Source organism: Myotis daubentonii, chromosome 12 (assembly GCF_963259705.1).
Source record: "Myotis daubentonii chromosome 12, mMyoDau2.1, whole genome shotgun sequence".
In the NCBI taxonomy this organism is placed as follows: Eukaryota; Metazoa; Chordata; class Mammalia; order Chiroptera; family Vespertilionidae; genus Myotis; species Myotis daubentonii.
The window spans coordinates 60,138,098-60,160,820 of record NC_081851.1 but is presented as its reverse complement, the minus strand read 5'-3'; the positions used below and the strand labels follow the sequence as shown (position 1 = coordinate 60,160,820).

Below are 22,723 nucleotides of genomic sequence, written 5' to 3'. Positions count from 1 at the left end.
TGACTGGTTTATTTCGCTTAGCACAATACTCTCCAGGTCCATCCATGCTCTCACAAAGGGTAAGAGTTTCTTCTTTTTTACAGCTGGGTAGTATTCCATTGTGTAAATGTAACATTGCTTTTTTATCCACTCATCTGCTGGTGTGCATTTGGGCTGGTTCTGGATCTTGGCTATTGTAAACAACACTACTGGGGGTTTGCAGGCCAGCCATACCCCTGATCGGAGTGGGGGTCCCCACTGGAGGGTGGGGATGGCCTGGGTGAGGGGCCACTAGGGGTTTGCAGGCTGGCCAGCCCCCGATCGGGGTGAGGGGTCCCTGCTGGGGGGCGGGCCCGGCTGGGGCGAGGAGTCAGTAGTTTTGGTCTCTGGTCGTTCCACCGTTTCGGTTGCTGGGCATTTATTATATAGGATTCCTTACTTCTAAGTCAAAATTGAGCTCAGATTTTCCACAAGTTGCTATTTTCCATTCAATAACAGATGCAGCAGGCTTATTGAATGTAAAGGATGAAAGTACCACTGACTTTAAGGGGCCTTTATTTAGGAGTTTGCTATTACCAAAATTCTCCTTAAAAGTGCTTGCATGCTGCTATAAACAGGGTAACGTTAAACAGGCTTCCAAGAAGAACATATTCGAAAAGAAGTCATACATAGGTAAGGTACACTAATGTTTACTTTGAAAATAAAATACAGAATGTTAGTTTTCACAAATCCATACATATTTCAGGAATATAAGGAGTCCAGATATTACTGAGTCAGTATGTACTGAAGATGGGCACCAAGTGAGGACTCCAGTTATTTTAACTTGCTAAAATGTTAATATATGGGAAGATGTTACATCTAAAATTCAACAAGTATGGCAAACCTGTGTGCAAGTGCACTAGCTTGAAACTAGAGAATCCTAACCACACATAGAAGAGGGCGTGGCACATATTCATGATGTGTGCACCTATGGACACGGTCTCACTAACAATGCAGATAAGAGAAGGTGTTTAGAAATAACGTCTTGAATATAAAAAGTTAACTTTGGCCCATCTGGTGTGGCTCAGTGGTTTGGCGCAGGGTTCAATTCCCAGTCAGGGCACATGCCCAGTTTGTGGGCTCCATCCGCATTAGGGGATGTGCAGGACTCAGCCAATGAGTGATTCTCTCTCATCATTGATGTTCTATTCCTCTCTTCTTCTCTCTTTCTCTCTCTGAAATCAATTTAAAAAAAGAGTTAACTTTGTAGAAAATTCATATTTTTGCATTTTTAGTAAAAAGCTTGGCAAAAAGGCAAGAGTTTTAAACTTAAACAATAAAACTAAAAGGTCTAATGGACTGAAATACACTGGAATAAATGTTCAAAAAGATTTCAGATTGAGATAGGAATTACATCAAGTGACACTTACCAGGTCTTCTCTTAGAAGATGCATGACTCCTACACTGGCAGCCGAGAGAAATGTTTAAAGCATAAAATCAGCCTCACAGATAAGTGGGTCATTCTATTAAACTGCTTCAGGAAGTAGTTTCAAGAGCTAATGCTTAGAACTAACTTATTGCATGACTTTGAGGCCACTAAAAATGAAAAGGATGCTAGTACAGAATGAAAAGTTTTTATGCTATTAGGCCAATGGCTTTGATAGTAAAACTGGTGAGGTTTTCTATTAACTACTCTGTCACAAAATTTTTGTTTGGCTTTGAAGTGAGAAAGATGTCATTAGTTGCAGCATCTGACCTCGTCCAGTATATATTCTGGAAAAGGCAGGTTGCATACTTGTAAACTATCCAGCTTGCTGAGCATCCATGTCCAAGAACCATTATCTGGTTGCCCAGCACAGACACACCGTGGCCATGTCTACCGATTGCACTGACTAGTCTCTAGGTTGTACACTTCTGCAGAAGGGCACCCCTGAGATTCAAAAGAGGACCTGGAGGTCACACAGACACCACCAAAGATGTAAAGCTGACCATTGTAAGAAACCACCTTGTGAAAGCATCTTACGTAATTCATTTTGCTCTTATTCTCCCAGCAGTTGGTAACAACTCCAGTTATTCCGGTCCATTGTTCTACGGTCCCTTCTTTCCTGGGGCCAAAAACTCACACTTGTTTGAAGATGGACAATGAGGCGATTCCACTGGTGATGTACAACTTGTTAATGAGCACTATCCTCTCATGTCCATATTTATTAATGGGATAAGGTCCAAAAATTCCCATTTATCATTGGCGATGTCTCATCTCTGGTTCCGCCTGCTACAGCATAAATTAACGTCCCAGTAACACCAACTGCAAATTCTGAACATGGTTCAGGCATGTCTGCCACCCGGAGCCAAGAGTTTTCTCAGGTCAGACCTGAACACTGGAAACAGCATGGAATTTGCCGTCTGGGCCCAGTTCTTCCTTGCCTGATAAGAACATGAAGTTATTGACAATAGCAAGGCAGTCCAGGCACAGAGGTACTTGGGGGCCCGCTGGTTCCCATAAGACTCTTGGTTTCTTTAAGAGAAATATTTTTACTTTTAACCATGCTATGTCTAATCATCCCTCAAACACTGATGTTTGGGGTTTGGCAGCGTGGGTGTGGCTTGATTTCATGTCCAACAAAGGCTGCTGGTGAACATTTTGAAAGTAATTCAATGCTTTGTCAGTTTCATAGTGCAGCTGTCAAGAGTATAAAGTTCTGATGTCTTAACCTCCTCAAAAAACGCTGGATGGGGTCACTGATGTTCTGAATAATGGTATTGGTATGTCCCCGGCATCTTCTGTCATGCCGCAGGCAAGACTGCACAGCCTTGTACAGCTTAAGCTCTGGGAACCTGCTCAGATGATTATTGTTCAAATAAGATATGAGCTTCTCAAAATTCACAAGACAGGGAGTCAGGCATGGGCATGAGTGGCGCAAAGTCATCTAGCAGAACGGATTCCAGCTTCTCTCCCTGATCCAGAAATCATCTAAGAGTCTCAGGATTTCTGCACAATTTTCTAAGCAGGTTTTTGCTAATAGGAAAGAGAAGCAGAACCTCCCCACACCTGTAAGTTGAACATACATGGCAGCCTGAAGAATCTCACAAACAGTATTCACACTCAGTTCTGTAGTTCCATAGTGTGCAAACTGAAGGACGTCATAGAAACCACGTGCTTTTAAATGAATTCTGTCCTGATCTTACTCATGTCTGCAGAAACATACAGTCAGACCGTGGTTCTCAAATGTCTCCCACCTCGAACAATTTGGTTCTGGACCAAGTTGACCTGACAACTCTTTCATGCAGGTACCTCAGCATGGCAAAAAGCATCTCTCAGGCAACAAACAAAAAAGGGAATGTGTGACACTAAACCGTGTGTTGTTAATATCTCAGGAAATTGTGCTGTGAATATTTTAGTGGTTTTTATGCTTTTGTTGCTGGCAAATTGACGATTAGCAGAATTTTAAAACATAGAGAGGCCATCATGAGTGCTGATGGTGCTAAGGGTGTGAAAGTGCTCATGAAACAAAAATCACAGGAAATGGAAGAGGTAAAAAATTGTTGTTTTGGGTAAGCTAAAGGCAGTTAGGCAGCATTTTGGAGGCAATGATATGTGAAAAAGTGAAGATGCTGCATGATGACTTCCTGAAAGATCCCCTGGAATGAGTGATTCATTTAAGGCTAGGAGACGGTGGTTCGATAAACTTAAAAAAAGGAGTGTTTATTTATAGATTAAACACTACATTAGATATGGTTAAAATAGGGACTCATTTGTGGGTCTGGAATGGATTAATTCAATTTACATTATTTCAAATGGAAAATGATTTAGTTTCCTAACAAATCATTTCTTGAATAGCCTTCTGGAATGAGTTAAGTTCAAGAACCGGGGTTCAACTGTAAGTCTGAAGTAATCCCTCTGGTGGCCAAGAGTGCTCTATGGGCTTAGAACTGCTGAGACAACAAGAAACAGTCCTACCTCACACCGTACTCTGGACCCAGCAGAGGCGCTGGTGTCACGGATGGAGGGAGGGACAGAATCTTCCATGTCCCCTGCATGAAACACCTCTGGGGCTCACCCAGCCTCTAGTGTTGGGCAGGCAGTCTGCAGCAGGACAGTGCGCGGTTGGGTGTGGACAGCACCCAGCAGGCTCCTCGAACATCTAAGAAGGGACCTTCCCTGGCGCTCATGCAATGGGGAAGGGGTGTGCACGCCTGCTGCCTCCCCCTCAGAACCAGTCCTGGGAAAGAAGACCCTATCGGCTCTTTTCTGTCAATTTTTATATCACCCTTACCTTTTCCCCCTAAAAATGCCCTTGTTTTCTATTTTGTATTTCACTTCTCAATATCTCACATTCTTTCTTCGCTTTCCTCATAGGTGTCTTTTGTAATACCCCATCTTTTATCTACTTTGTATTAATTTCAGGAAGCATTATTTAAAATATCAGTGTGCTTAGGTTGAGTGAAAAGATATAAGTGAATAATTGTTTTTACACTAAATAACATTGTGTGTGGTGTAAATTTGGGTTAATTCCTGTACAGAAAAAACCCCTAATAAAGCAGGAAGACGCTCAGTGGATGTCTACATTAAAATCTGGAAAGGCCGGAACTGCATATGTAGTCATGAAAACAAATATCTATAATTTTAAAATTACCACTCAAAATCTGCGGGGAGCCAATTCCAGCATGACAGCAGGGCTGAATCTGGAGTGGTAAGGGCATTTCCCCAAACCTGAAAAGGATGCATAATTGATTGTTTGCTGCCAGACAGCTCAGGGCATCTTAATCTACATGTTATTGCCTCCTACTGCCCAAACACCTGAACAGCTGTAGGCTAATTCTTCCAATCTGACAATGGACTGTGTATATGAAACCCTACTCTTTGAAGCATATATCTCTGCCTCGCCTCAGGACAATTTGTGTTAATAAAAAGCATGGGGTCCTGAGATGAGGAGAACTTAGTTTCTTTAGCTAGGCTCCTCTGACCCCCAGTAAGCCTTTCAAGATTATGTTTCATCTCTGGACTCCCCTTTAAGTTATACACAGCCCCTTCTCCAGATTGCTGAACCCTTCTTAATGCCAGAACAAGAATCCCGGCAAAAATCAAATGTTTGTTTTGTTTGCATGTCTTTCTTCCCTGATAGTGACCTGGATAAGTTCAGAAACCTAGTTGTATTCATCTCCATATCATACAATCTAGGAGAGTTCCTGACACCTAGTAGAGGTTCCATTAATATAGGCAGCGATCACTGGGGGCCAATTTAGACAGAAGGCTGTCTCCCACCCTATTTCACTGACACTCTTGTTCCGTTTCATGCAGGGGATATGGAAGATTCTGTCCCTCCCTCCATCCATGACACCAGCGTCTCTGCTGGGTCCAGAGTATGGTGTGAGGTAGGTCTGTTTCTTGATGTCACAGCAGTTCCAGGCCCCTAGAGCACTCTTGGCCACCAGAGAGATTACTTCAGCATGGCAGAGGAACCTCGGTTCTTGAACTTAACTCATTCCAGAAGGCTATTCAAGAAATGATAAATTAATTAATGAAGATGTAAAATTCACCTACAGTATCATGCCTATGATCTGCCAAAGGCTATCCTTGTGTAAGGTAAGAAAGTAGACGTTGATGTCAGATATCCTTGAGCTTAAATGCTGAGATTTCAATTTACTAGGTGAACTATTTATCAATTGCTGCACAACAAATTATCCCGAATCTCAGTGGCTTAAAACAGTATTGTTATTCCACAGTTCCCGTGAGGCTGGGTCCTCAGTCTGAGAGGCTCCACCAGCTGCCGTCAGCGTTGGCCTGGGGTGTGCTCATCTCAAGACCCAACTGATGGCAGATCAGCTCCTAAGCTCACTCTCGTGGCTGTTAGTAGGACACAGTTGCCTGCAAGCTGTTGGGTTTAGGGCCTCGATTTATTGCTGGCTCTTGGCTGGAAGCCGCCTACAGTTCCATGCCATGTGGGTCTCTCTGCAGGGCAGCGCTTGCCACGGCATCTGGCTTCCCTGGAATGAGCCAGCTTTGAGAACTGGAGTGCAGCAAGGCAGAAGTTAGTGCTGTGTCACCTAATCGCTATTGTTAGAACTCAGTCATTAGTAAGAGTGAATACCAGAAGACAGTGATTCTTGGGGACCAATTTAGACAGAAGGCTGTCTCCCACCCTATTTCACGGACACTCTTGTTCAATTTCCTCATTTTACAGACACAAACATGAATAGAACCTATCTGTTGAGGCTGTTGTGATAACATTGAGAATGTGCACATCAGTGACTTAGGAAAGTGTTCAACCCAGAGCAGAAGTCAATGTATGCTAACTATGAATACAGTGATTTTTTTTAGTTATGTCATTTCCTGTGCATGTTGATTCCTTATTTGTAAAGTAAGTGAGGATCCATTGATCTCCAAGTCTCTTTATAAGCCCTTTGTAATCAGACCCATTGATTTTTCTAGCCCCTGGACTCTATAGATTTCTTCATTTTCAGCAGTCTAACTTTTTTTTGCACTCAAATTTAGTATTTTTTTACCCTCATCCTTATATCTAATTAGGATTGTATTTTTAAAATCTATTAAACCTGAAGGAGCTGAGCTATCCTCTACTACTAATGTCTAAAGCCATTCAAACATTGTCATGGGGCCTGTCCTAAGAGTCAGAAGACGAGTTTCTTAAATTCTAATTCCCATTCTGCTCCTTAAGAGACTGTAGGCAAGTGTTTTCATCTCTTTGCCTTAGTTTGTTCCACTCATGGAAGGGTGGGGGAATTGGACGGGATCACCTCTAGCATCCTTTCTTGTATCTTTGAGGCAACTGCTAGCAACAAGCCTGGGAAAGAGAATATTCACTGATGCTGGAAGTGGTGAGCAGGAATTTTTCCTGGGGTCTTGTCTTATGGAATCGAAGAATGAAGCTTCAGACCAGAGGTGTTCAAACAAGGCAGGAGTTTATTGCAAACAGGCTCCCTGCTCAGGGAGGAGATTCAAATGGGTTGCCCCCCATGCATTCTGCTCTTCCCCTTATATCTGCTAAAAGCCTGATCTTTGTCTGTGTTGCTCTCTGATTGGTTCCTGGCCTTTTTGCAACATTGTTTCCTTTCACTTGCAAGAAAAGCATCCCTGTTTCAAAACACTGGTTTTTCTGCTATCCATCCTGTTTTTTCTGCCATCCTGTTTCCTGCAAAATACATTTTTGTTGGTTTCAGCTAGCTCCCCTATTCCTCCTTCCACCCCTTACCCTATCTATCCAATTCTGCTTTAACTTCTTTCATTCATGGCGATGACTTAATAGCTTTTTCAGTCTTTGAACCCAATTTCCATTTGCTGCCAATATTGGTTTTTCATTTGTCGTCATGTATTTCATACATATTTCTCTAGGGCTGATTTTCTGAGATTAGTTTTCAAGACACTTTTTAACTTCATAGGATTGATACTGAATATGCAGTAGTTATATATCTTTAGGAAGAACTATTAAAATGTAAAGAAATAAATTATTGTGAGGATCAGTAAACCTCCAGAGTATCCTTATAGAGGCGATTTCTATAAGTCAAAGAAAAATAAAGTCAGGTGACTTCATCTGTGTGCATCGGGGGGAAAATTACTCCCCATTGAGGAAAAAGATGTTGGGGCCTTTGAATTGAATGGCATCCAAAGTAAAAAAAATCCCCCCCCCCCCGACAATGATCCAAGCCACTGGAAATTTTCTAGGGTCTCACTTGTGCCTTCTTGTATGTACTAAGTTGCTGCAATACAATGAGAAAATTTGAATTTAAAACAAATTATACCTTGTATGTCCAAAGAGGTTCAGTCTTTTTCAGTCATTTTTTATAGGATGCTGTTACAGCTTCCTCATCTTTGAAATTCATTTTTCTGAAATTACCTGCACAATCTGGGGGGCAAATCCTTCTGAAATGCTCATTGATGGAACCTCTCTATTGTCCATTCCCTGAAATCAAATTTGTACTCAGAGAAATATTATTTTAAAGTAAAGCACAGTGAATTGAGTGGCTGGTGAAATTGGCTAATACTTTCTGGTGCACAAAACAAGGAACAACTAGATGAGAGCGAGTTTCTCTTGTATGGAAAAACTAGCTCCAAGGTAGTTCAAACGCTCACTTCTGAAATTGCTTAGAGTGAGGAGTCTACTTTGAAGAAAAACTCATAGGCCTTTTGCTATGTTTTGGAAAGAAATACCAGTCTTATGTTTGTATGGAATGTTACTTGACTTGAACCTGAACTATATTGTTGGCCAATTCACATTCTGGTTCTGCCACTTGAAAACTGTGTCACATTAGGAAAGATACTTGGTACTCCTGAACTTCATTTTCACTTACAGTATGGGGCAACATATCACAGCGATGTGGTGTCTATTAAATGAGGAGACACGTGAATCTATTTCACAAACTAATGGGTAACTCCAGGATAGTCATCACCATTACAGATGTTATTTTATGCTTAATTTCATATTTACATTTAATGAAATCACTAAAACTAATAAGATGCAATATTTCCAAGATGATGATAACAGGACAAATAATAGACGTTTTCAGCAAACTTCCTGCCTTGTCAGGCACCCTGCTAACCTCTTACGTTATTTAACATAATCATCTTGTATGGTTTCAGAGCTTCCGTTTTACAGGCGAGACAACTAAAGTTTAGAGAGGTTAATTTTGCCCAAATTATAATACTAGCAAGTGACACCTCAGACTGGACCCGAATGACCCCTGAATGGATCCCCTTTAAGTCCTGTGCTAAACTGCTCCCATTTCCAGCACCCAATAGGAAGACATAAGAGGTGCAGAAGGCTTCCTGGTTCTATTACACCAGCGGCTCACAGTCTTGGCTGCCCATGAGAGCTACCTGTGAAGTTGTAGGAAAAATCCGAAAGTACAGGGCACACTTGAAATCTATTAAATCCCTCGAGGGTTGAATCCAGATATTGCATTCAAGAAACAACCCCCAGCTCTTGAAGTGACTCCAGCTTACAGCCAACTTTGCGACTGCTACATGCTCAGCCCCTGAAATAGGCCAGCAGAGCGGTTAAGGCTCTTTTCTTGGGAGTAAGATGATTTCACTTCCTGTTTGGCCACTTAAAGCTGTGTGATGATAGGCGAATCACTTCCCTAAACTTCAAAAATGATACTAATAGCATCATATTTTGTGGTGAAAATCAAAGTAACCTATGAAATGTTCCCAGCACACTGTCTGGAACTTAGGTCACACCTGGTAGTGGTAGTATTTCATATGTCTTTTATGTTCTGTACCAATAATTGGTTGCTTCATGAAATCTTAAGCATGCATTTTTCTGTCCCTGGATGGAAGCAGGAGGCTACTATTGGTCCCTGAAGTCTCTTTCAAATTATTAATTTGATACCATTTTTAAAAAATAGTATGGGACTTGTATTTCTATAGGAGATTGACAATATTTAGCAAGAGAAGCAATAAAATATTTATTTTGGGAGTAGCCCAGACCACTTAGTAATAAGAACTGTTATTGATGCCTTGATTAGTTAATATTAGTATGTGCAAATGACTATTTACATGCTTTTATAGACAGGTATGTGTGTTTTGAAAAAATATATATTTTATTGATTTTTTACAGAGAGGAAGGGAAAGGGATAGAGAGTTAGAAACATCGATGAGAGAGAAACATCGATCAGCTGCCTTCTGCACACCCCCTACTGGGGATATGCCTGCAATCAAAGTACATGCCCTTGACTGCACTCGAACTTGAAACCCTTCAGTCCGCAGGCCACCGCTCTATCCACTGAGCCAAACCGGTTAGGGCTGTGTGTGTGTTTTTAATATAGCTACTGTCCTTGCCTCTTAAAACTTGTTTACTTGCTTTACCCAGGTGTAGGTAGCAAGGTCTTTGGAATTAGTCTTTTAAGTGAGTGCTTAATGGAGATGAGTAATTGTTTGCAGCTGCACATATCTGTAGGGACTAGTTTTTCTTTTAGTAGGGGACAGGATAATTTGCCTGACGACTTTGGAAAGCTTAGTCTTGGTTATCCCCGTATGCTTGAGGGTGACTTTGCTTCTTGACTTGAAAAGCCACCAAAGATTCCCGCCCCTCCACAAGACATCATGCATAGCAGAGGACAGGCAGCCAATTTTATTTTTAGAGGGTTTTTTTTTTCTGCTTCAGTAAAAGCAATCAGTAGTATTTCATTTTGAGTGAGGATTATAAACATGAATGGTGGGTAGGTTGTTTGTTTGTTTTTTGGTGGAGGATGATGATTTCAAGGGATTGGGCCCTTCTAGCTTAACACCTAAAATATATTTTAAAGATGAGGTATTGGGATAGAATAGATATTGTATAGCTTGAAAATACAGATGTGGGCCTGAGGATATAGTGAGCCACTGGAAGTCTTATTTGGCAATTTTGGGAACAGCCTCTGCATCTTCAGATTTTATTGGAAGTTTTCAAAATACCAATACACAGAGCCAATTCCATTGCCCGCTGGTTGTTAAGGCAAAATGTAATGTGTCCTCCACATGCAACTGTGAAGCCATGGACCCAGAAAGTCACGAGTGAGGATGTGTCTGTTAGCGCCGATAGATTAGATGGGAGGATTGGCAGTCTACCCAACCATCCCCTGTCCTCGTCTCTTTGCTGGCTTGGCAGAGCCATAGACGACCTGGGAACAGGAAACAGCAGTAGTGGCTTCTTGAGAATATGGAACTCTGGCCTGATCAATCTCAAACTGGTGTCCCCGTCCCCTTTTGAAGGCTGGATTTTGAACTGGAGGCACTGTTGAAAAGTAGGCTTTGAGACCTGCCACTTAGAGACCTTATCTAGAGACCTTCTAGAGCAGTGGTTCTCAACCTTCCTCATGCCGCGACCCTTTAATACCGTTCCTCATGTTGTGGTGACCCCCCAACCATAAAATTATTTTCGTTGCTACTTCATAACTGTAATTTTGCTACTGATATGAATCGTAATGTAAATATCTGATATGCAGGATGTATTTTCATTGCTACAAATTAAACATAATTAAAGCATAGTGATTAATCACAAAAACAATATGTAATTATATATGTGTTTTCCGATGGTCTTAGGCGACCCCTGTGAAAGGGTCGTTTGATCCCCAAAGGGGTCAAGACCCACAAGTTGAGAACCGCTGTTCTAGAGGAAGACCAGGCCTGGCAGCAAACAATGGGGTTTAGGGCCATAGCTCGGCCATTTCCTAGATTATGTGATTCTGGGTGATCCACTTAACTATTTTGGCCTCATCAGTATAAATGGGGGATAATGTTTTCCTGGATCCTCCTTGTGAGGATGAAAAGAGTCTTCAGTAGTTTGAAGAAACCACATACTGTAAAGTACTGAACAAATGTGAACATTTTGCTTATTCAGTTTTCTGGTTCATGCATGTAAAGCAAAGGAAATGTGAGTGGGTAGGGAGTTTTTAATTGGGGATATTTGGACTCTTGGGCAATAACTCATTTCTCTGTCCTCTAAAATCTGACCAGCCTGAGCTTCAGTCTTAAGAGTAACCCGTCAGTGACGGCATAAATCCCTAGTCATAAATCCCTGGTTGGCGTGCCCCTGCACATGGCTGGGCTTGCCTTAGGCGGTGGCACAGTATAGTGTTATTAGGGTGCAACTGGAGTTTAGGTGCCTGCATTCAAGTGCCCATTGGACCACATATAAGCTGTGTGATCTTGCCCTTTCGTCTCTCATTTCCTTGTATGGGGTACTTATAGGATTAAATGAACCATTCCATCCAGTGGTTAGCATACAGTGAATGTTATTTCAAAGAATTAGGAAAAGATACGGCACCTGGAGATATGATCCTATGATCTTATCTTGCTAATTAAATTGCAAAGGAAAGGCTGCACTTGTCTTCTATTTTTCATAGGTCTTCCAAATGACCTTTCACCTAGTGTTTGAGTTTCTTTGGCACCTGTAAACTAGTACAAACTTATACCTAATAATGTAACTTATGGAGTACCTACTACATGCCAGGAATTGTATATCCATGTTTCCCCACTATGTTTGTGAGGCGGGCATTATTTTTATTCCCATTTTTATAGATGAGGTAACCAAGCCACCCTCAAATTGAGTGCCTTAACTAGAATCCTTAACCAGTAACAGGGCCGGATCTAAACTTGCATCTGAGATCCTCCAAAACCTGTGTCCTCTACTCCACTCAATTAAATATTCTTGCCCTGCTACTGGTGGCAGAATTATCTTTTCATCTTTAAATGGCAATGAAAATTTATATCCTTACCCGACACCATAGGAACATTCCTGGAGTTGTGGACAAAGAAATTATTTTTGTAAGTCAAATCACATTCCAAATTTACAAGGAATATTATTATTGAAACAAAACCCTATCATAAATCACCTTGAATTTTTAAAAATAAACTTAGGTATTACTCAGAGTGAGGCTTAAGTATAGTCATAACAGTTAACCTAGTTAATAACTGTTGTTTTAACGTGTCAGTCCACAATATCATAGAATGGGTTAGTATTTAGTAAAAAGAAATACAACTATTTTGTGAGGCTGCTTTTGATAGAGTGCTGTCAACCTGGTAAGGAAAACTAAGCAGACAAGTTCAGCTCTGTCAATCCAGCTCCCCGTTCCAGCCACTAGAGGGTAGTGTTGGCATTGGAATGACACCAAAGACTAACAAGTCTGGGAATGCTGTGTGAAATGCGGTCTATTGCTAAATGTACAATATAGAAAATGATCTGATGAAAGATTCTGATGTGACAGGAGACACCACATGACTCTAGTTGGGTCTGATGTTATTGGCAATCTATTTCCTAAAGGGAATGTTTGATGTTCTGTGCCCGTGGGATGTGGGGATGGTACCTCAGGTACCAAAAGAACTGTGTGCCACTGGGGACTCATCCTTTCCTTCTTACCTTTCTACCTCAATTCCTTCTTCATTTTTCCATTTGCAAATTGAAGGCATGCTGGAAGTTTCCAAGGTGAATTACTTTCCCTTTCCTTCAAACTGCAATCACGGCCACCACAGAAATTGATTGCTCACTTAATACATCTCAAGGAATTCAGTTCTTGTCACAGATGGCATCCTGCTTGTCCTCATTTGGCCCTGTGTGGTACATGGGGCTGCTGTCCTCATGCCTTTTACAGAGACAGAAAGATAAAGTCCTTGCCCTTTCAAGTCTCCCCTGCTTGGCTGAGGAGCAGGAGCTGGATTAGGGTGCATTTGTCTAACTCAGAGTTGACCATGTGGTTTCTAGTGCTTAGGAGTGACTTCCTACATGTGTGACCTTCTTTCCTGAGCCCTTTGTCCACTTGCTTCCCTCAGAGGTCCCCATACAACCTTCGGGCTGTAGTGGGTGAGTATCCAGGACAAACTATTTAAGAGTGTTTGTTATTTTTTTATTTTTAAGAAAGAAATATTTTTGCTTGTTTAAAATTCTATTCATCATCTCATAAAGCATACCACTCCATTTAAAACTTTAAGTATAGTTGTTATACAATCTTATATTGGCTACATTCGTTTCAGGTGTACAATATAGTGATTTGACATTTTTATACATTACAATGTGATCAGCCCACTAATTCTAGTAATCACCTGTCACTGTGCAAACTTAATAGTATTATTGACTATACTAGAGGCCCAGTGCACAAAATTTGTGCATGGGTAGTGTCCCTAGCATCTGCCAGCTGCCGCACGGGGCCTCCCTTCCCCAGCTGCCGGCTGTTGGCTGGGGCCTTCCTTTTTTCCGTGCCATCCCCTGGTGGTCAGTGCATGACATAGCAAGCCATCGAGCTCCTGGTTGGTCGAATTCCCAAGGAGACACTTTGCATATTAGGCTTTTATATATATAGATTCCTCTTCATCTTTTTCACTCATCCCCCCAACCCTTTCCGTAACCATCTCTTTGGTCTCTTTCTATGAGTCTGTTTTTTGTTTTGTTTTTTTGGTTTGTTAGTTTGATTTTTTAGATTTCACATGTAAGTGAAACCATGTGGTATTTGTCTTTCTGTTTGACTTATTTTACTTAGCAGAATTATGAGGGTGATAATGAAAATTAAAGGACATGGATTTAGACATTAAGAACCAATGCCATGTCCCTTCAAGAAAAAAAGGTGAAGTAGTGCAGACATTGGCTGTGTACTTCTCTTGGCTCTTCTACCTGTGTGACATTGGGCAAGCAACTAAACTTTTCAGGAATATATATATATATATATATATATATATATATATAATAAATCTTTATTGCTCAGATTACTACAGTTGTTCCTCTTTTTTCCCCCATAGCTCCCCTCAACCCGGTTCCCACCCAACCCCCTGCCCTTCCCCCCGCCCCACTGTCCTTGTCCATAGGTGTAAGATTTTTGTCCAATCTCTTCCCGCACTCCCACACCCCCTTCCCCCAAGAATTGTCAGTCTACTCCCTTTCTATGCGCCAGTTTATTCTGTTCATTAGATTTTTTTATCCATTGATTTTTAGATTCACTTGTTGATAGATATGTATTTGTTGTCACTTTGTTGTTCATAATTTTTATCTTTACTTTTCCTTCTTCTTCCTCTTCTTAAAGAATACCTTTCAACATTTCATATAATACTGGTTTGGTGGTGATGAACTCTTTTACCTTTTTCTTATCTGTGAAGCTATTTATCTGACCTTCAATTCTAAATGATAGCTTTGCTGGGTAGAGTAATCTTGGTTGTAGGTTCTTGCTATTCATCACTTTGAATATTTCTTGCCACTCCCTTCTGGCCTGAATGGTTTCTGTTGAGAAATCAGCTGACAGTCATATGGGTACTCCCTTGTAGGTAACTAACTGTTTTTTTCTTGCTACTTTTAAGATTCTCTCTTTGTCTTTTGCCTTGGCATTTTAATTATGATGTGTCTTGGTGTGGTCCTCTTTGGATTCCTCTTGTTTGGGGTTTTCTGCGCTTCCTGGACTTGTAAGTCTATTTCTTTCGCCAGGCGGGGGAAGTTTTCTGTCATTATTTCTTCAAATAGGTTTTCAATATCTTGCTCTCCCTCTTCTTCTAGCACCCCCATAATTCGGATGTTGGTACGTTTGAAATTGTCCCAGAGGCTCCTTATACTATCTTCATATTTTTGGATTCTTTTTTTCTTTTTGCTTTTCCGGTTGGGTATTTTTTGCTTCTTCGTACTTCAAATCTTTGACTTGATTCTTGGGATCCTCTAGTCTGCTGTTGGATCTCTGTATGTTATTCTTTATTTAAGTCAGTGTATGCTTAATTTCTAATTAGTCCTTTTTCATATCCTTGAGGGTCTCACTAAATTTCTCAGAGGTTTCTAGAAGATTCTTGAGTAACCTTATAACTGTGGTTTTGAACTCTATATCCAGTAGTTTACTTTCCTCCATTTCTTTCATTTGTGACATGTTTCTTTGTCTCTGCATTTTGTCTGCTTCCCTGTGTTGGTAGAGTGGCCTTGTGTGCTAGGTGTCCTATAGGGCCCAGTAGCTCAGCCTCCCCAATTACCTGAGGTGTACACTCTTGGTGGACCCCTTTGTGGGCTGTGTGCACAAAGTCTTATTGTAGTTAAGTCTTGATTGCTGTTGGTATCAATGGGAGGAATTGACTTCCAACCCAATTGGCTGTGAGGACCATCTGTGTCTACAATGGGAGAGCTGCTGTGCTGGAGACACCCTTATGGGGCGGGACATGCTTCAGTGGGGCTTTGGTGCTCACTGAGTCTGCCCCTTGAGCGTGTCGCTTATGGATGTGGAGAGCTGTAATCTGGTATGGTCTCACACTGACCACTGGGTACACTGGCTCTTGGATCTCCAAGTAGGTGCAAGATCAGCCTCTGCCTGAGGCCACCCAGCAGGAGCTACAGAGAAATCTGCAGATTCATCCTCTTAGTTTGGGGTTTGGAAGTGCCCAGATGAGGCCCAGCTGTGAAGCAATGTAGGCTGCTGCTACCGCCAGGCCTTAGGCCTTCTTTTGGAAGCATTGGAGCTCTCTGACCCAGCTGCAGTTTGTTAGGTTTTAGGTTGCAAAAGGACAGGCCATTCATATGCAAAAACCGCTGCGCAGAACTTGGGTGGGGTTGTAAATTGGGTGGGTCGGGGACTCAGGGAATCACCAGGGCGAAGCAAACAGCAATGGCTGCCAGTCAGCCCTGCCCTGGAGAGATCCCCGGGTCTCTGTCCCATGGCCCCATGCAGGAACAATGATCGCTGCGAACACCTCTGAGAGAAAGCCACCCTCGCATTCTGTCCCGATGCCAGACAGTCCAGTTTCTCCCTGTATGAGTCTGGGTCCCCAGCGTCTCGCCCAGAACTGGAGTTCAGAGCAATTGGGACCTTGTATCTCCCTCCCAATTGAAAAAAACAACAGCGCACCCAGTTGCCATTCCATTTCCCGAACACCTCTGCACCTCCACATCTCTGCACCTCCTACCAGTCTCAATGCACTTTTTTCTTTCCTTCTAGTTGTAAAACTTCCACTCAACCAGCTTTCCCGTGGTTCTGGATGATATTTGTGTTGTATTTTAGTTGGAGTTTTGATGTGGTTGTGTGAGGCAGCAAGCACAGGTATTTACCTATGCCGCCAACTTGGTTGTCGAAGTGCTTATATTTATCTTTAGCTGAGTTAGAGAAGGAAAAGGTGATAAGTTTGGGTTGGTCTGAGAAGGTTTTGGGGAAGAGGCTGGATTTCAGGTTGGCCTAGAAAGGTACACCAGGCTGACTACATCAATGCAGTTGTCTGAGTACTCAGCAGTGCTCTCTTCTTTTCCCTGCAGGACATCTTAAGGTAGGCAAACCTTGGTGAAGACTCCCCAGAAGGGAGAATTATTGAGTCAAGACCAAGCTGGTACTGCTCATAGCTATATGGCCTGCATGTGTCCTAGCCTGTTGCACCCAGTCTAGTCCTCTTCTCCTGTCTCTCTCCAAGAATGGCCTCCATCTCTCCTGCTGTTGCACATTCTAAAAATTCTCAGAGACTTATGTCAGGGTCATCCTCCTTCAGAGATGAGCTTCTGAACCTTTACATTCTTAGAACTTTTATTGATGATACTCATGGTTCATATTGCTTATATAATATTTACCTTATCGTGCCCTGTTCTGTCTTAACTTTCTAATTATATGTCAAGTTCCTGGAGGGTACAGGCTATGTTTCCTATGTATCAAAGCCCTAGAAGGGACTTAAAAGTCACTTAGAGCCCTAACTGGTTTGGCTCAGTGGATAGAGCGTCGGCCTGTGGACTCAAGGGTCCCAGGTTCAATTCCAGTCAAGGGCATGTACCTTGGTTGCAGGCACATCCCCAATAGGGGGTGTGCAGGAGGCAGCTGATCAATGTTTCTCTCTCATCGATGTTTCTAACTCTCTATCCCTCTCCCTTCCTCTCTGTAAAAAATCAATAAAATATATTTTTTAAAAAAAGTCACTTAGAGAAGTGGTCACCTAGCTGGATTATCAATATAACTTGGGAGCTTTTAAAAAAATACAGATTCTCAAGGCCCCATCTTATAAGTAATGATTCAAATCTTGGGTTTGTGTGTGTGTGTGTGTATGTGTGTGTGTGAAGGCAGAGTGGGTTACAGAGATGTGAGGAGAAGCTCTGTTTTTGTTTTTTGTTTTGTCTTTGTTCTACAGCCCTTACTGTCTACAAAACTCTACTAAATATAGTGCCTCTTGATATATATGTGTAACACCTATTATATACAGCTTACTTCCTGGTTCTTCATCACTTTTTCATGACCCCAATTCAAATTCAGAAAAGAGGGATAATTCTGTGTTCTGAGAACAGACAAAAAGCCCAGCTCAGTGCCTGTTATTCTCCTAGAGAGCTCTCCTGCTTCCACACTTAGAATTGTGCTCTGTGGGTCTCTGGTAGCCTGCCCTATGTGTCGTGGGCTGCAAAACTGACATTTACTCTGTTTTTTTTTTCTGTGTGGAAGGTGAGGAAGACTGCAGTAGACCTGGACTCAGTATATTATAATGCATGTCCAACAAGCGATTTGCTAAATAAATGTGATAAAGCATGTAGTTATGTTGAAAAGATAATGTACAATGAAAAATGTCCAGCTGAAGAAGGTAACTTCCCCCCCGCCCCCCTTGCTAAAATCTAAGGCATAATTTCAGCATTTGGTGTCAGGAGTTACTCAGAAAATAAAAGTCAAACTTTTATAAAGAAGGATTTTTATTCCTTGGTAAATCTAGTGGAAAATTAATCACATACAATATGACGGTGCCAAGAAAGCATTTGCAAAAGCGCGGATGCATGAATATGGAACATCACATTTCCCTGTCAGTGCGTTTCCTTATCAGAGCAGGCTGCTTCATGACTGAAGTGATCATTACTCACCAGTGATGGGGCATCTAGGCTTGTTTTCCTGTGTTTTAGTCATTCCTTTGGAATTGACTGTGGAAGCAGCTTTGCAGTGCACACTGTATAGAAACGGGGACATTTGAGGGTCTCTCCCTCCAACCTGCTTTGGGGCTGTCTCTCTATAGATTGAATATTGAGATATTTGCAATACAGCTTTCCAACTGTCTGTCTATAAAGTCAATTGTCACATTGATAGAATGTCTTCGCACTGTGTGAGAGGTGGAAGGAACAAAAGCTCAAAAGGCTTTGTCTACGGAGATCGTGGGATCCTTGCACAGCCTCCGATCCTGCCCCCATGATCACTCTGTTCATGGCCCCATTGTGTCAGCGTGAGGCGGTTGAGGAGACAGCCTGGCTGACATCCCCAGGACAAGTCACTCCTATCCATTTTGGGTTTTGAGAGTCTCTTCTCTGGTGACTGATCTCCAGAGGACATGGGCATAAAGTTTGCACACTTTTTGCCTTACTCATATGTCCCTCATTATATCTCCTTCACAGACCATTTTCTCCCCAGTCTTCTAATCTGTTCTTTCTGGGACCATGGCCAACCAGCTGTTCCATTTACCATTACCTAGGATTCCTTTTATATCTACACTTCAGGCCATCTTTCTCTCCATACAAAATAAATGATAAACCATACTGCTCACAACCTCTGCCCACTAGGATTTCCCACTGCCTTTTAGGGCCTCCCTGAGAGGACCTGAAGTCCCAGGAAGCAGGAAAGAGAGCAAGGGGGAGCAAGAAAGGCAGAAAAATCAAACATGATGGTGTATTACCAAACTGGTATCAAGTGATACCGATTCTATAGATGACTGTTTCTCAGGATAGTCTGGGGAGAAAAGGAGAGGATTTTGTCCACTGGTCAGAGTTTCACCCCATGTGTTAATTCTTATGAAAATTTGGGTTGCATATGAGTAGTTTCCAATTGGGTTCCATAGAGTTTCACTCTTCCACATCAACAAGAAACCTTGGAGGGGATGTGATCTGGGTACACGGTGAGATGTTTTTGGGTCGTGTCCATATGAGGTTCGTCAGACTTCCCATGGAGTTGGTAGCCACTGCAGCCAATGAGGTTGGAACAAGTGGCCAAATGCTCCGGGGACAGGTGAATGTGAGAGGATATGATATGGTACCTGGAAGTGTCTGGTTTATCTTCCCTCCTTACAGAACACTTGATTGCAAAATAGTGGTGCAGTTAGCAGAACATCCCATATAACTTTCATGGTTCCCCCAAATTCCTCCATGAAATAGGCAAGTACTGTGTTGATTGAACACATATAACAAATCCCTAGTTGAGGTTGAAGACACAAAGTTGAATTAGACCTGGTCAGCTTTTTCTCTGTAAGAGTTTGAAGTCAGTTACACCTTCATTTGACAAATGCAGAAAATCACTATCTTTTTTTGTTGTTTCATTTTCTAAGTCATTTAAGCAGAACGTGGCAAAGCTGGACCTATTAAGGTTTTATGACTTCTATTCCAAATAAACCGTGCTGCCTATACCAGTTATTGGAGTATTAAAACAGCAAGTGACTGGCAAGCACAGATACGTGACTCATTGTAGAGCTTTAAGATCAAACAGCGCTTCACGGTTCTACATGAGATTTTTAAGTTCTGTGATAATGCCACATTGCAGAAGGTAGATCCAGAGTGACATTTAAAAATGCTACATTTGCAGCAGGTGAAAAGACTGACACATTTATTGTCAAAGGGCACTTATCCCTCTGATTGCAAAAGCAAAATTCTAATTGTAAAATCTTTAGAAAATAATTATACCAAAAAATTCAAATATAGAAAATAATACCATATGTAATCATTTCGACCTTACTTTAATGTGACTGCCTTCCCATATCACTTAATATTTGACTACATTCCGGGGAAAATGGACAGGGTGAAGGGCCTCTACTTGCCGGGTCCCACTGGTGGGCCCAGTCGCAGTTAGGTCTTCTGGTGACCTCCTCCAACAACTTGTGACTTGCTTTGAACAACAGCATGAAGCAAAACTAGTTGGCTGTTTCTGAGCCTTGGCCCCAAGAGGCTTCACACACTTCATTTGCTCTCCTGGTGCCACCATGCGAATAAGCCCAGGGTGCCTGCGGAGAAGGAGACACATGGCTAGGTCCTCCACCACCCCAGCGGCTACCCAGTCAACCCCCGGAAGCGGGGCTGTGTAGCTGATCTGTAGTTGAACACCAATGTGTGAGCGAGTCCAGTGAGATCAGAAGAACCACTCGGGTGATTGTAGCCTCAATTGCTTTAGATTCTTGCTGTATGTTACCACATTGTGGGGCTAGTGTGTTACCCAAGAAAAGTTAAATGAAACACTCAAGATGCTATTTTGGAGGGGACGATGCAGTCATATTTGGTGAAAAATGATCTTAATTGAAAAATAGAATGTTGTTTCCATGACAAAAAAAGATGAAATCATTAGAAGCACAGTATTATAATTTGTAGAAAGATAAAAATGAAAATCTGAAGTCATACCCTAGCTCATTATTAAATGTGCATGAATCCATATCCTTGGGAAGTATATTAGGTAGCTAATTCTGAGAGAGTGTGTAGTTTAATAGAAAGGGTCCCTTGCTGAGAATATGACAGTGAAGGGTTTAGTTTTAATTCTGCAACTAGAAAGTCATGTGAGTAGAGATGAGGTGCTTCATCTCTGCAGGCCTCATTTTTTTTTTTTTTTTTTTTTTTACAACTGTGAAATAAAGGACTTGTATCAGCAACAATGGCTAAGATTTATTGATGGCTTATTATGTAACAGGCACTATGCTGTGACCTTTTATGTATTATCTAATTTCTTACAGTTGTGCTTCAAATTTCTCATCTATAAAAGATATGTAATAATAGGACTTTGTTGTGAATAGGACCTTCTTTATTAAATGAAATGACCCTAAATAATCTCTGCGGTTTAACGGTCCTAACAGTCTCACACTAATCAACATTTTCTTTATAAGACAATGCGATTAAACGCAACACTTTTTGTTTTTATTTACCAAATTGATTGCTAAATAAAGTAGCTATATTTTAAAGAATACTTATTTTTTTTTTCAAATTATGAGAGAAAGTTGATTTAGAAAGTTACAGAGGTAGAAGAAGTGAGCCAGCTGTGCTGTGTAGGTCCAGGAAACAAGTTATAGAAGCAAAAGACGGGCCCTTGGAACTTAGGAGAGAGAAAGACAAAGGTAATAATGCACGTGTGGGGAAGAAGTGGGGGAAGGCGAAGGCATGGGCGTGCTCCCAGGAGGGAGGGGAGAGCACGGGCTGGGTCCTTCATCCTGAGGGTTTTAAAGTCTGGGAGTTTAGGGAAGGTCTTAAAGGAAGGACCTCAATAGAATATTCATCAGTTTAATGCTGATGCACCAAATGAGATTTATTCCCCTGGCTTCATCTGTGCTTGGGTGTGGTTGGCACAAATGGCATTAATTGGATTTTTGTTGTCTATTTCCTTGAGTAGGGTGATTTAAGCTATTTATCTTCTGATTCAGGAGGAGAAGTGTAAATCATTTACTCCTAAGTGTCCTTGGTTAGGGATAACAAATTCTTTGTTTCATTCACTGGGGATCTTTTGGGATTGAATTTCTTAAGCCAATGTCAATAAATCTCATACATTTATGGGAAAACATAAAGATGACTATTATATCAGCAGTATGTGAAGACAGAGTATTTTCTGTATGTGAACAACTTGAAGGTCTAGGCCAGCTCTAGGCTAAGCTTTGAGAATAGTAGAAAATTTCAAGGAAAACTTGAGAAATTAGTAATTCAAGTGACAAAAAGATTGACTAATTTGAGAGACTTTCATATCAACAAATGCCAATGTGGGAACAATTTTACATCCATCAAAGAGAGACTGTCAATTTCTGGGCTTCTTGCAGAACACAAAAAATCAGAAGAATTTGATTTCTGTACTCTATTAAACTTAGGAACTTCTCATTATCAACAAACACTATTTAGAGAGTGAAAAGGCAAATACAGAGTAGGGGGAGATTTTTAAATTACCTACAAATACAAATATTTGGAACACACAGAAAACTCCCACATGTTGATAAGAATATGATTCATAAATAGAAAAATGGGCAAAAGACTTGAACAGGCACTCTCAGAAACCACTGATAATACCAGATGCTTGTGAAGATGCAGGAGAATTGGAATTCTCACACACTGTTGATGGAAGCTTAAATTGGCACAACGCCTTTGGAAAACTGCACATCTGCTAAAAATGAAGGTGTGCACACCCCAATCAGTTATTTTAGTTCTAGTTAGATACTCAATAGAAATGTATATGTCATGTTCACCAAAGACATGCACAAGGATGTTTATTGGAATACTCTTTGTAATAGAGCAAAACTGGAAATCAAATGTCCATCAACAGTAGAATACTTTGTAATAATAAAGATATAAATGGCATGCAACAATATGGATAAATCTTATAAACATCATGTTGAGTAAAGAAGGTAGGTAGAAAAGAGTACCTATTGCATGATTTC

At 41.4% G+C, this 22,723-nt stretch overlaps 1 pseudogene; it reads right to left on the bottom strand.

Moving 5' to 3' along the window:
* Positions 1-1,696: 1,696 nt before the first annotated feature.
* The window catches only part of LOC132213703 (kelch-like protein 15), a 30,611-nt pseudogene continuing 9,584 nt past the window's right edge, over positions 1,697-22,723 (bottom strand).